Below are 13,059 nucleotides of genomic sequence, written 5' to 3'. Positions count from 1 at the left end.
CCTGAAACGTTCAACAATTTAATCTGGGGCATGGCATGGGTTGGAAGCTTTTGATTTGGTTATTGTCACGATTAATAGATGGATGAATTGAAATGATCATGCATGTCTACCAATGCAAACTGATGGTGTCTTCTATTTTCCTCAAGAAATCGTAGTTGATCTTGGTAGAAACTTTGCATCGAAGTGCCCGAGTGGAGTAGGCATTTTGACTATTGATGTGGTCGGGGGTAAGTGCCACGTTAGACTGGAGACAAAATGGAATGACGTAGGCCCAAACTGGCACTGTGTCCTTCCTTGAAACAGCTAGAAATTTAGAATTTCTCTAGTTCGTGTTCAAATCACTTCGTAGCACGGCACTAGAGCTTCTGTGAAGTATTTTTTTAGTGAACAGAAAGAATATGGTCCAGCAACTAGCAAAGAATTCATGACTTTGTAGCATGGTACTATTAGCTTGTGTGAACTATTTGGTGAAGATGTTGCGCGCGACGCCCTGGCAGCAACTAGCAAAAGGTGGTGGTTGGGTTGAGAACGAGCACGGGACGGAGCGAGCCACCTTCCGCGTACAGCGACGCCGGATTTACGATCGAGACCGTCACACCGGCGTGCCCTGCAGTGAGCCGAAGACGTCGGATCCAGTCCATGATGCTCTACCCCCAGCCTGACCAGCACCCTTTGCCCCCCAAATCAAAGCTAGGGATGACTGGGCACCGCCACATTGCCCGACGAAGCATGCCCGGAGCGGCACCTAATTAACCTGCTCTCGTCCCCCGAATGCATCCGGTACGGGACTAAAACGCCGTTGCATTGTCAAGGGGAGGAGTAGCGGGATGTGTACGCGAAGAGGTTGTCGTGACAGCTGCCGTCTCGCGTGGTCGTCCGAACGTGTGGAAGGGATCAGGGAAGCGTGGTCGCACGCGCAGAGCTGTTACGGGTTCCCCTGTGAGGCGAGCGCCCTCGTCCTAGAGCTGCCGTTTTGCCGAGCGAGGACGACCAGCTGGCAGCTGTACGGAATGGACGCTGCTAGCTGCTGGTACCACCCGCCATGGTAGCTTTCCCCCTTGGCATGCACGTACGGAATGGACGCCGCTAGCTGCTGGTACCACCCGTCGGCCGGAGACTATCCAGGCCCTTGGGGCATGCAAGTGGCCAGCACGTACTCCAACACTCGATTCTTCAGAAAATCTGTAGGCTGTATCAGCCGACACTCAAGTTGCTGATATGGCTTCATCAAATCATCATGCAACATGCATGCTGCTGTTTCTCTTGGGTGTCAAATTGGCAATGCAACTTGTTCAATCGCCGGTGGATGCAAGTGCATCAGTTTCAATAACACTTGAACCACAATCGCCACTGCTTTACTCGTGCTCTGCGTTCCAGAAAAGAAGACAGGTTCAGGCCGAGGTCAAGTTGACTACGAGCGAACTTTAAACATTTTTAAACCATCCACTTTGTTTATGGATAATTTTATTCTTTATTTTTATTTTCATACAACTGACGATATAGTGTAGCGTCATACACTCGCATGCGCTGCTCTGCTCACAGCCGGCGTACTTCTCTCATCTACGGTCTAGCTGGCACACGTACGCAGATGACGCGGCGGCGTCGTGAGCTCGATCGGTGCGGGCGGCGATGGATCCAAAGCCCGTGACGCCGCACGCCAGTTGCTACGAGCCAGCTCCCGTCCAGGCCCCCACGCGGCGCGCGCACCACTGTCTTGGCGTACCGCGCACGCACACGCACACGCCAGGACGGCACCATCTCCGACTCCAGTTCTGTTTTGCACGACAAGGGATCGACGCCGTGCGCAAGCGCCGCAGTTTGGTTAATTTTGTCCCACACCGGGCGACCTCGAGCGACAGGAACACCTCAAATGGCGTGCCGCTGCGCCGAGAGGTCGCCGGGCCTCGTCGCGGTGGCCCACGTCATTCCAAGCGGAGGCAAAGGTGATGGCTCGGCGGGGGCATTGCACCATGTACCGGAACCGACACCCACCCTGCAGGTCCAAACGATGTGACGGTCAAGGAGAAGCGGAGCTGGTGTGACGGTGACGACCGTAAATCCGGCAGCCGTGAGGGCCAAGATCGTAAATCCGTATGATCCTGCACTAAGTGGGATGGCTCGCTCCGTATCCGTGCTGTGCACTCTAAAGAACCACCACCTTTTGTTCACCGTTGCAAAATCATTATTTTGTAATTTTAACATTCTTTTATACTTACAATTATACATTTTTTAAACACAAATATTTCGGTTTCCTGGTTTGTATTCTTGGAAAAGAAGTAACCATTGATCTAAGGTGCATCGGCTATTGCTTCTACTATGTTCAGCTTTTGATCTTCCCTTATATTTACAAGCAATAATATACTTCGGATCCAGGTACTACTGCAGGAATCGTTCTTTCCTTTCTCGAACACATTCAAAATATAGCAAATTAATGTCTAATATTTGAAACTGGGATACTTTTAAAGCTAATTTGACATATTTAAAGAGAGAAAATTCCCTATATGGCACTAGATAAAAATCTGGTTCCCTATATGACACTATAAAGTTTTGCCTCCCTTATTTAACATCGGGATTTATTTTTCATTCCTTTCTTGATACTTATGTGTTGGCGCTAGAAATCGGCTGATCGAATTCCCAGCGTCGGACACACGACCCGGGAGAATCTGCTTAACTCCTGTTCGGGTGATCGCCCTGGTGCGGTTCGCGCGGCGTGCCAGCCAATCTGACCTGTTGATTGGCAAGGAAAGAAACGTGTCAGATCCCAGAGGTTGCGATCGGCTAAGGTTCCGATCTCGAGATAGCTTATCAGCGAATCGGCCGATTTGCTGTAATAAAGAAATCGGCTATAATGCAGCCGATTACCGAGCAACGTTAATAAAGAAGACTGCTGGAGTAATCTAAACAACGCTACAGTAGCAACACTAGGAACAGATCTAATCGGCTATGCGTAAAACGAATAGATTAAATAACAAAGTACAGGAAAGCCGAAGGTTCCAATTCCTAGCTGGATAACTGGTGATAAAACTAGAACAACAGGTAAAACCTAGAATTCTAGTGAATATCAATAAATGGTGAATAAATCTAAACGAAACAACAGCGATGCGCCCGAAGTTAAAGCTTAGAGACTATTCGATAAGCGGAACTTACAAGATCGGCCGGAGGTCAAGTTGATGCAGCCCCGCCAACCCGTATGAACTCGTGAGAAAGAAGAAAAGTATTGGCGAAGTCGCCGGCTTGAAAGTAAGTACGAAGAAATAGTAGTTTGTTGTATTGATTTGATGATGATTACAGATCTACAAGGGTGGCTATTTATAGCCTGTTACAAACGACTTCTTATCCGACTAGAACTCGATCTCTAATTTTAACAAAAAATGAATATTTATAAGTACGACTCGTACTAGGTCGGTTATCGCGCTCTTTATGGGCTGATTCCCTCTTCATCTTCATAATCCTCTTTAAGCCCACACCGGCCCAATCGCTCCAACCTCCTAATCGGCCGATTTCTACTCACTCCATCGGCAAGGGACAGCCGATTAGGGCCCACATGTCGGGGGCTCTGACTACTTCGACCCTGGGACCTAAGGTCAGGCGAGGCGCAGATCCTCCCTCGGAGGGTCGGGCGCATCCGATCCCAGGACTCAGGGGTCGGGCGAGGCGGAACTCCAAAGGTCAATCAGCCGATCCTCGACTGTAGCACCAATCGGCCGATTTCCAACCGTCACCCCTGTGTCTCACCGCATCTTCTGATTTCTTCCTTCCCTAACGCCGATTTTACACGTGTCAAAATCTGGCGTCAACACATGCCCCCCAGTTTCGGAGTAAAACATAGTCTTTATTTCGAAATTGTTTTCAACTTCCCTTCCGAAACAAACGTATTGAAAATATCCTTCCGTTTCGCGGTCTCCAGCTTGATGATTGCAATCTTTTCGAAACGGGCGCCCACGACAACCACTCCTCCCGAAAAAATCGAAAGGCCGGCGCGGTCAAAATTCCGCTTTTACCCCTTCTCAGACCACCTTTAAATATCAGCTCGTCCCGTACTCCCCTTACGAGCTCACATCTTCCTTCTTTAGCGTACAGGCCTTCTTCTTCCTCCGGCACCTTCCTCAGCTTCCAGCTTTTTCCCCGGCGTCTCTTTCCATCCTCATTTTTCCCTACTTCTCCAATGGCGGCACCTTCAGGCACTTCGCCAACACCCAAAGCTCCGGAGATGGCTCCACCGGCGGAAGTTCCAGCGGCAACGGCAGTGGCTCCATCGACAGGAGAAGGAACTCCATCAGTGGGAGCTGGGGCTTCAACCGAAATCCCATTGGCGGCTTCATCATCTGCCGCTCCACCGGCGATCCCGCCGACTACGATGAGCTTCATCCCGGAGGTCATTACCGAAACTTTCCTTATCAGTAATGCATTTACTTTAGATCTATTCTTACTTCCGCACCCTCTTTTTCCTTCTTTAGGCGGTTAGGCATCAGATTACCATTCGCCTTACAGAAACTCCCAGCCTTATCTGCCTTGGTCCCATGGGAAACCCAGATCCAACCGACTTAATCAATTTGGAAACCCATAGGATCCCTTTTAAGCAATCAACTATGGACCTAGATCATTGGTCGGGTACCTTCAGATCATGGCCGAATGAAACCCCCGGTTGGAGAGAATGGTACCAGCGGATAGCCGTCTCTAAGAGGGTCCAATGGGATGAGCGCAAAATCGGTCAGTGCATCGATCTATCTTTGTCCCAAATGGAAAGGAACGAGCCATTAGTGATAGCAGCCTCTTACTTCTGGTCCGATGCTCTCAATGCATTCCTCTTCGGACACGGACCTATGACTCCCACTTTGGTCGATGTGGTTATGTTAACCGGCCTTGATATCTCCTCCCCAGATACCCCTTTCCGTCTCTTGGCCACGACATCTCATCGGCTGGACACAAAGGGAATCGGCGGATGGAAGGGATTCATTAGATGCAATAGGAGGGCCGGATCAGTCAAGAACAGAGAGCACACGTCTTTCCTGATGATGTGGCTAGAGAAACATTTCTTCTGTGAGAGAGCAGCCGGTCCATCCACCAACACACAGGCTTTGGCCGAGGCATTATCGACAGGGGCCTCTATTCCCCTTGGAAAGCACCTACTAGGGGCAGCCTATCACATGCTCCACCAAATCGGCATTAAATTATCCCAAGGGGAGCCGATTGGAAACCCCGGTGGGCCCTGGTGGTTTATCAACTTATGGCTTAACCTGTACATGAGCAAGATTTCTCAGCAGCGAGTGGAGCACATGACATTCCCCAACATCGAATCGGCAGAGAACCCCACTGTCCGACGCCGATGTACATCTTTCGGTGAAGCGGCATCGGCCTTTTCTGGTTGCTCGTACTCTGCTACCAAGGTGGCCGAATACTTCAGGTGTTTTTATAATGGCTTCAGCGAAGACGCACCAGCTGGTTCCCTTATCAGAGGGATGACCCAATCTTTGAGCTCCCTTCTTGTTTTGATTCAACTACTGGCCGATTCGATGAAAACCTCACAGACGAATTAATCAAACCGGGAATCTTACCGGCAAACTTCTTCTCGGGGAAGGATGCTCCTACTTATGAGTTCTACAACCCCTCCATCGCAGCATGGCAATTCGGCATGGGTCAATTGCCAATTTATGCATACTTCGCCGGCCGAGCAAAGTTCAGAGATGAACTCACCAAGGGTCTTGACTATAATCGGCTGCAAGATTGGATTCCAGACTCCAGTACCATAGATCTGAATGAATGGATAGTAGCCCCTTTCGCCGTTCAGCAATTCAAGCTATGGTGGGCCGAATGGAAATAGTACATGTTCTGCACTTCTGCATCGATATACTGCAACCTCCTGGATCCAGCCAACATCGATCCGAACGCCGAGGTACTCTTCTTTTCCCTGGCCGATTTTCATTTCCCCTTATTATTATTATTATTATTATTTTTACACATATATACTAACTCTTGCTGTTGACTCAGTCTGAAAGTCGTGTTCCCCAGAACGCAGCCGGAGTGGTCGGCCGATAGAGGACCGTTATCCATACACAACATTCCCCCTCATCGGCTATCATGCCCCTTCTGTAGACGACATCGCCAGCCGAGCGAAGCAGGCGCAGAGGAAGGTTGTCAAGAAGACCAGTCGCCGAGTGCGTGCCCGTACAGAATCGGACGATCCACCCATGATTATAATGGCAGAGACTTCGGCCGTGCCGACCCTTCTGTGAAGAGGTAGACATTCAAGTCGCCATAGAAGCCGGAGCAGCCGCCGCGTCATTATTGGTGGAGGCTATGCAGGTAAACTCATTGTCCGATCTTCCCGATTGCTATTTCCATACTGACTCCTCTTATATTAGGCTGCACAGACTTCCCTTGTGAACCCTCAGCAATCGGCGGTAACCCAAGCAGCTAATGAAATGTCAGTGCTCCCTCCTGTTGAGGTATACGATCCTTCAACCCGATCTTCTAGTATTTGGATGACGCTCTTACTAACTTTGACACAGGTTACCGGCACGCTAAGCTCATTGCCTGATCAACCATTGGCCATCCTTCAAGAAGCTGGCCCGAGCAGAGCGTCGATTGTCGTTGAGTCCTCTTCTTCCGACGAACCAATGGTGCCAGTCCCAGAATCGAGGATGACGATTTCGCAAACGCAGCTGGAAGAAATCCGTTTTAAAGAGGTATAACAGATCTCCCGCCCTTAATTGGCCGATTCATTAATACCATCGGCTGACTTGTCCTCTTTTCGTTTACTATTTTACAGGAACAGGACACCCCTAATAACAGCCTCTTCTCGTTCACGGTCGCACTTTCTGATGATGAGGAAGTTCCTTCCCGTCAGGTCACTTTGAGCTCTGTTCCTGCTGACGTCCGTGCCAAGCTTGAAAGCATACGATCCCTTCTTCGAGAAGACATCGGCCGATTGGTAGAAGATGCCTCGCCGATTCGGCAGCTCTTTGGTGATGTCAGCGGGCGAGTACCAGAAGAGGCAGAAGAAGCCTTGGCGCCGGCCGCGTATATTGAGTCAATGCGGATTCTGATCTTCAGAGCTCTGCGTCACATGGCCGATCGCGCCAAACTGACCAAGACTCGTGAAGAAGAAGGTTTGTACAAACGTCAGGCCCAAGAGGTGCATCAACAGATTCATTTTCTGGAGGACTCTCGCCCTAGAATCGTTGGCACGATAGACCGCCTCAAACGCCGAAGAGCGGAACTTGCCAAGGAAATGGAGCAAGTGACCAAGGAAATAGCCGCCGAAGAAAAGAGGCTTCAGGAACTTCCTTCCGTCATCACCGATTTGAAGCGCGAGAGGCAGCATCTAGCTCACGAAGCCCTTAGACTCCACCGCCGCATGTCAGAAGTCCCGGGATCGGCAGAGGATGACCAACGGGTCCTGGACTCAGCCGATCAGATCCGGCGTCGAGCGATTGCGGCTATCAACGCCCTTCTGGGCGACCTGTAAAAGTACTGGTAGCTTTGTACGAACATTAATGCCCCCTTTGACCGTCCTTTGCGGCGCTCTCTCATTTATTACCCTTTTTACTTCTGATGGGACGCGTCTTACCCAACATCCATGCTTTCTCCACTTATAAATACAGGCCTTGGTTTCACTTTTGAGAGCACCCGTTTAACTTGATTCTCTCTTCCCCTGACTTGTTTCCGTCGGCGTGTTCTGCAGTCATATCTTCTTCGTCATCTTCTTTTTCTTCTGTTAACCAGGTAAGAAACCCGCCTCCGCCTTTCTCTCAGTTCGATTCCTCTGAAAAATCTCATCTTCGGTGGTTATATATTGTCTCTTTTCCTAGCCGCGGCGCCTTAGCCCCGAACTCGAACGAGCCATCGGGCTGGTGTACTCTGATGAACCTTTGTCACAAGAAGACAAGGATCTAATTAGGGCTCATCGTGAAGAACTCAAGGAACACGTCCCTGCCGATGTTCGACGGATCTGGGACTTCCTCGATGGTAACGACCACAAGCGACCTCGAGCCGACAGGAGCCACCCGCTTCCTCGTCAAGTTACTCTTGAAGATGCAGTGGCAGGGACATCATGCCCGGCAGTGAACCGGAGTCATCCTCTTTCCCGTCAAGTTGAAGCGGAAGCTGCGATGAAAGACATAGAAGAACGGCACATCCGTCTTCTGATAGAACTAGGCCGGGTTGAGAGAGAACTTAAGAAGAAGCGTGGTTAATTATTTTTTGTTCTAAGGGCGACTTGTACTGCGTCGGCCGTGTAACCCATTGTCCGTACCGAATAATAAATTGGCCGATTTGGACGATTATGTTTTCTCTTTAGGCGATTTTTTCTTGTATCGGCTGTGTGTTTGTCTATCATATTCTGCAGTCGATCCTTATGCTCCGACCCATATAATAATAATAAGGGGAAATGAAAATCGGCCAGGGAAAAGAAGAGTACCTCGGCGTTCGGATCGATGTTGGCTGGATCCAGGAGGTTGCAGTATATCGATGCAGAAGTGCAGAACAGGTACTATTTCCATTCGGCCCACCATAGCTTGAATTGCTGAACGGCGAAAGGGGCTACTATCCATTCATTCAGATCTATGGTACTGGAGTCTGGAATCCAATCTCGCAGCCGATTATAGTCAAGACCCTTGGTGAGTTCATCTCTGAACTTTGCTCGGCCGGCGAAGTATGCATAAATCGGCAATTGACCCATGCCGAATTGCCATGCTGCGATGGAGGGGTTGTAGAACTCATAAGTAGGAGCATCCTTCCCCGAGAAGAAGTTTGCCGGTAAGATTCCCGGTTTGATTAATTCGTCTGTGAGGTTTTCATCGAATCGGCCAGTAGTTGAGTCAAAACAAGAAGGGAGCTCAAAGATTGGGTCATCCCTATGATAAGGGAACCAGTTGGTTGCGTCTTCGCTGAAGCCATTATAAAAACACCTGAAGTATTCGGCCACCTTGGTAGCAGAGTACGAGCAACCAGAAAAGGCCGATGCCGCTTCACCGAAAGATGTACATCGGCGTCGGACAGTGGGGTTCTCTGCCGATTCGATGTTGGGGAATGTCATGTGCTCCACTCGCTGCTGAGAAATCTTGCTCATGTACAGGTTAAGCCATAAGTTGATAAACCACCAGGGCCCACCGGGGTTTCCAATCGGCTCCCCTTGGGATAATTTAACGCCGATTTGGTGGAGCATGTGATAGGCTGCCCCCAGTAGGTGCTTTCCAAGGGGAATAGAGGCCCCTGTCGATAATGCCTCGGCCAGAGCCTGTGTGTTGGTGGATGGACCGGCTGCTCTCTCACAGAAGAAATGTTTCTCTAGCCACATCATCAGGAAAGACGTGTGCTCTCTGTTCTTGACTGATCCGGCCCTCCTATTGCATCTAATGAATCCCTTCCATCCCCCGATTCCTTTTGTGTCCAGCCGATGAGATGTCGTGGCCAAGAGACGGAAAGGGGTATCCGGGGAGGAGATGTCAAGGCCGGTTAACATAACCACATCGACCAAAGTGGGAGTCATAGGTCCGTGTCCGAAGAGGAATGCATTGAGAGCATCGGACCAGAAGTAAGAGGCTGCTATCACTAATGGCTCGTTCCTTTCCATTTGGGACAAAGATAGATCGATGCACTGGCCGATTTTGCGCTCATCCCATTGGACCCTCTTAGAGACGGCTATCCGCTGGTACCATTCTCTCCAACCGGGGGTTTCATTCGGCCATGATCTGAAGGTACCCGACCAATGATCTAGGTCCATAGTTGATTGCTTAAAAGGGATCCTATGGGTTTCCAAATTGATTAAGTCGGTTGGATCTGGGTTTCCCATGGGACCAAGGCAGATAAGGCTGGGAGTTTCTGTAAGGCGAATGGTAATCTGATGCCTAACCGCCTAAAGAAGGAAAAAGAGGGTGCGGAAGTAAGAATAGATCTAAAGTAAATGCATTACTGATAAGGAAAGTTTCGGTAATGACCTCCGGGATGAAGCTCATCGTAGTCGGCGGGATCGCCGGTGGAGCGGCAGATGATGAAGCCGCCAATGGGATTTCGGTTGAAGCCCCAGCTCCCGCTGATGGAGTTCCTTCTCCTGTCGATGGAGCCACTGCCGTTGCCGCTGGAACTTCCGCCGGTGGAGCCATCTCCGGAGCTTTGGGTGTTGGCGAAGTGCCTGAAGGTGCCGCCATTGGAGAAGTAGGGAAAAATGAGGATGGAAAGAGACGCCGGGGAAAAAGCTGGAAGCTGAGGAAGGTGCCGGAGGAAGAAGAAGGCCTGTACGCTAAAGAAGGAAGATGTGAGCTCGTAAGGGGAGTACGGGACGAGCTGATATTTAAAGGTGGTCTGAGAAGGGGTAAAAGCGGAATTTTGACCGCGCGGGCCTTTCGATTTTTTCGGGAGGAGTGGTTGTCGTGGGCGCCCGTTTCGAAAAGATTGCAATCATCAAGCTGGAGACCGCGAAACGGAAGGATATTTTCAATACGTTTGTTTCGGAAGGGAAGTTGAAAACAATTTCGAAATAAAGACTATGTTTTACTCCGAAACTGGGGGGCATGTGTTGACGCCAGATTTTGACACGTGTAAAATCGGCATTAGGGAAGGAAGAAATCAGAAGATGCGGTGAGACACAGGGGTGACGGTTGGAAATCGGCCGATTGGTGCTACAGTCGAGGATCGGCTGATTGACCTTTGGAGTTCCGCCTCGCCCGACCCCTGAGTCCTGGGATCGGATGCGCCCGACCCTCCGAGGGAGGATCTGCGCCTCGCCTGACCTTAGGTCCCAGGGTCGAAGTAGTCAGAGCCCCCGACATGTGGGCCCTAATCGGCTGTCCCTTGCCGATGGAGTGAGTAGAAATCGGCCGATTAGGAGGTTGGAGCGATTGGGCCGGTGTGGGCTTAAAGAGGATTATGAAGATGAAGAGGGAATCAGCCCATAAAGAGCGCGATAACCGACCTAGTACGAGTCGTACTTATAAATATTCATTTTTTGTTAAAATTAGAGATCGAGTTCTAGTCGGATAAGAAGTCGTTTGTAACAGGCTATAAATAGCCACCCTTGTAGATCTGTAATCATCATCAAATCAATACAACAAACTACTATTTCTTCGTACTTACTTTCAAGCCGGCGACTTCGCCAATACTTTTCTTCTTTCTCACGAGTTCATACGGGTTGGCGGGGCTGCATCAACTTGACCTCCGGCCGATCTTGTAAGTTCCGCTTATCGAATAGTCTCTAAGCTTTAACTTCGGGCGCATCGCTGTTGTTTCGTTTAGATTTATTCACCATTTATTGATATTCACTAGAATTCTAGGTTTTACCTGTTGTTCTAGTTTTATCACCAGTTATCCAGCTAGGAATTGGAACCTTCGGCTTTCCTGTACTTTGTTATTTAATCTATTCGTTTTACGCATAGCCGATTAGATCTGTTCCTAGTGTTGCTACTGTAGCGTTGTTTAGATTACTCCAGCAGTCTTCTTTATTAACGTTGCTCGGTAATCGGCTGCATTATAGCCGATTTCTTTATTACAGCAAATCGGTCGATTCGCTGATAAGCTATCTCGAGATCGGAACCTTAGCCGATCGCAACCTCTGGGATCTGACACGTTTCTTTCCTTGCCAATCAACAGGTCAGATTGGCTGGCACGCCGCGCGAACCGCACCAGGGCGATCACCCGAACAGGAGTTAAGCAGATTCTCCCGGGTCGTGTGTCCGACGCTGGGAATTCGATCAGCCGATTTCTAGCGCCAACACATAAGTATCAAGAAAGGAATGAAAAATAAATCCCGATGTTAAATAAGGGAGGCAAAACTTTATAGTGTCATATAGGGAACCAGATTTTTATCTAGTGCCATATAGGGAATTTTCTCTCTTTAAATATGTCAAATTAGCTTTAAAAGTATCCCAGTTTCAAATATTAGACATTAATTTGCTATATTTTGAATGTGTTCGAGAAAGGAAAGAACGATTCCTGCAGTAGTACCTGGATCCGAAGTATATTATTGCTTGTAAATATAAGGGAAGATCAAAAGCTGAACATAGTAGAAGCAATAGCCGATGCACCTTAGATCAATGGTTACTTCTTTTCCAAGAATACAAACCAGGAAACCGAAATATTTGTGTTTAAAAAATGTATAATTGTAAGTATAAAAGAATGTTAAAATTACAAAATAATGATTTTGCAACGGTGAACAAAAGGTGGTGGTTCTTTAGAGTGCACAGCACGGATACGGAGCGAGCCATCCCACTTAGTGCAGGATCATACGGATTTACGATCTTGGCCCTCACGGCTGCCGGATTTACGGTCGTCACCGTCACACCAGCTCCGCTTCTCCTTGACCGTCACATCGTTTGGACCTGCAGGGTGGGTGTCGGTTCCGGTACATGGTGCAATGCCCCCGCCGAGCCATCACCTTTGCCTCCGCTTGGAATGACGTGGGCCACCGCGACGAGGCCCGGCGACCTCTCGGCGCAGCGGCACGCCATTTGAGGTGTTCCTGTCGCTCGAGGTCGCCCGGTGTGGGACAAAATTAACCAAACTGCGGCGCTTGCGCACGGCGTCGATCCCTTGTCGTGCAAAACAGAACTGGAGTCGGAGATGGTGCCGTCCTGGCGTGTGCGTGTGCGTGCGCGGTACGCCAAGACAGTGGTGCGCGCGCCGCGTGGGGGCCTGGACGGGAGCTGGCTCGTAGCAACTGGCGTGCGGCGTCACGGGCTTTGGATCCATCGCCGCCCGCACCGATCGAGCTCACGACGCCGCCGCGTCATCTGCGTACGTGTGCCAGCTAGACCGTAGATGAGAGAAGTACGCCGGCTGTGAGCAGAGCAGCGCATGCGAGTGTATGACGCTACACTATATCGTCAGTTGTATGAAAATAAAAATAAAGAATAAAATTATCCATAAACAAAGTGGATGGTTTAAAAATGTTTAAAGTTCGCTCGTAGTCAACTTGACCTCGGCCTGAACCTGTCTTCTTTTCTGGAACGCAGAGCACGAGTAAAGCAGTGGCGATTGTGGTTCAAGTGTTATTGAAACTGATGCACTTGCATCCACCGGCGATTGAACAAGTTGCATTGCCAATTTGACACCCAAGAGAAACAG

Source organism: Setaria viridis, chromosome 6 (assembly GCF_005286985.2).
Source record: "Setaria viridis chromosome 6, Setaria_viridis_v4.0, whole genome shotgun sequence".
Lineage (NCBI taxonomy): Eukaryota > Viridiplantae > Streptophyta > Magnoliopsida > Poales > Poaceae > Setaria > Setaria viridis.
The sequence above is the reverse complement of the archived record's forward strand: the minus strand, read 5'-3'. Positions refer to the sequence as shown.